Source organism: Thermobia domestica, chromosome 18, assembly GCF_964235325.1.
Source record: "Thermobia domestica chromosome 18, izTheDome1.hap1.1, whole genome shotgun sequence".
Lineage (NCBI taxonomy): Eukaryota > Metazoa > Arthropoda > Insecta > Zygentoma > Lepismatidae > Thermobia > Thermobia domestica.
Window position 1 is genome coordinate 171,491,083 of NC_137471.1, and position 2,742 is coordinate 171,493,824.

The window sequence follows — 2,742 nt, forward strand, 5'->3', positions numbered from 1 at the left end:
TAAATAATTAACGTATCACATACGTAGGGGAATTGCATTTTAAAAGCAATTTGAAATCTTGGCGCGATTTCCGTACCCCCAGCTAGTGGGAAGATATTTTGGCGTTATAATATATATATTTTTTATTGTGTTTTATTTTTAAAAAAAATCTTTTTAGAATCCCTTCCCACTTTCCAAATTCTTAAACATGTTATCATACATATGACTCACAATTAATGTTTGATTTTCCTTTTCAGAATTAAAAAAAAAAATATCGAGATGCTTAGAATGAGAAAATTTTTAGTTGTTAGTTATGTATATATTTCTGTATTTGTAACTGAAACTTAGTATGTAATCTCATGCGTAGAATATGAAACTTTATACTTACAATCAATATTAAATTTCTTTTTAAGTGTTAATCTTAGATTTTCGTTTTCATTTTTGTAGCAACCCGTAATTAAGCATGCGTATTCTTAGGTTAGATTTTTTTTAGTATATTTTGATGTCTAGTAACATTTCAGCGAATATTTTAACGTTTATGAATCGTAACTATATTATGTACTTGTATGCTAATGAGTTGTAATGTTTATTTTTCATGTTAATTTTGAGAAAGTTATATTTTAGTCACAGTATGTCCCAAAACTATTTGGAATTTTTTTAGTAAAATTGTTTTTGTTATGGAGGATTTCCTTCAGAAATCAACATGGCCAAAGGTTTTGAAATATAAATCTTTAGGTTTCAGCCATAACAAACAGTATGGAGGATTTTAGAAATCAACATGGCCAAAGGTTTTGGAATATAAATCTTTAACTTAGGTTTCAGCCATACTGCCAATGACGGATGATTTTCTTCAAAAATCGACATGGCCCATTATTTATGAGGTTTCAGCCGTCTTAGAGATATTGATATAGATCCCGAAAAATAAACTTATTTTCTTTCTTTCCAACAGCATGAAGCCATAACGATTTTTTGAAAATTACTTTGTTAATTATTTCATATGCTCGATGACTTTGAATTTTAATATGTCAATAAGACCATTTTAAATATTTTGTAGCGAAGATGCCTAAGGAAGTTTAACTGTCGTGGAGCGACATAACCGTTTTGTAGGGAATTTAATCTTGATGTTTTAGATTGACCAGAAAGTTGTAATGTCGTTGATTATATTTTTGTTTGTATCCCATATTTTTCCTTTTAATAGGTCTCATGTATTTTGTCTTGTAGAGACATTTTATTGTGTTACGAGAGCATTTGTATTTTGTGTGTTTACACATTTTTTCTAGGTGGAAGACGTATGTTATGTTCCAGGGAACATACGCGTAGTTTACTGAATATTAATGTTTATATTTCAGTTTTGTGCAGAAACATTTTGTAAGTGCCTATGGTTGCAGGCCTACGCTCGTTTCTAATCTTGCCTCGCAGGTGTCGATGGCATATTTTGTGTGTAAGTACGTGTAGTATTACACATTTTCCCACCTATGGTTTTGGTCAATTCATGGCGTAATGACCATTTATTTTCAGGAATGTTTGGACTAGTGAGTCAACTTCCTTGATTCAGACCTTCGAAAAACTTGGATCAATATTGAATAGTTTTCAACGCTTTATTAATATTATTTTTTGCAGATAATACCCACATGTTCTGGTAACCCTACAATGTTTACGTTTATGGAAGTGAACAACCATTATTCTAGGCCTACGCTAATAATAACTTTGTTTCAGAACGAAACCATTTGTTGTAATGAGCATTATTGAATTAAAGTCTCGATTTTCACGACGAGCAGATGGCATTTGATCTTATGGCGAGCCGAATTTTCTTCATACATGTCAACGAAATCACGATCTTTTCTTTGATATGCAGAATCATGCTTATTTCTTGGAATTACTATGAACGTCAATTTTGACACTTGTTTATTTTTTTTTATTTTGAAAAACGATTTTTCGTTCTTTTCTGCCAAACAACACGAGGCACAGTAAAGAAAAAGGACATACAGGTGATAATTTTATTTTGTTTATATATTATGAGTTTATCATGTGTTTATATTTCCATTCATTTTACTTTTTCAATGATTTTCATATTTTCCAAATATATTATAGTAATATCGAAACTTTAACAATAATTTTAATATTTTAGTACCTTTAACATGTTTTGCTATTTGCTTATTCATTCTCATTTTGATATTTTAAATACAGATATCAGTATATTTACTAATTTTTATTGAGATATTTGATAATTCTTCAAGTCGATGTTTTCATGAATAGTTATTGAGTGTGTATATTTATCTCATATTGCACAAAATAAAGTGATCGAAACGGAACACTTAAACATTTTACGAAAAGTATTTGCGTGTTAAAAAAAAAATTATTAGCCCTACAAACGCTTTCTGCGAAATTTAAAAAAAAAAAGTTATCATACAGATGTTTCAACCGTACCTCGTTTCTCACACCAGTGTTAAAAAAAAATCTCCCTTTCTCCCCTCATCAACTCATCGTTGGAGAATACTCACATGGAGGATACTCACACAGGAAGACAGTATGGTTTCAACATGGAAGAAACGGAAGATAAGGAAACCCAACTGCACCAATTGTTCAAGAGGATCTTATTACTTCATGGAACACTTGGATTGGACATTGCTCATGCAGGAACCTCATCATGTTGTAGTGAGTGGACAAGTTATTTAACTATTTTAAATAGCCCTTTTTTCAGGTGAAAAACCATTCATCGTTTATGCACGTAAGTCTCACACCATATGACAGTGTTGCCAACTA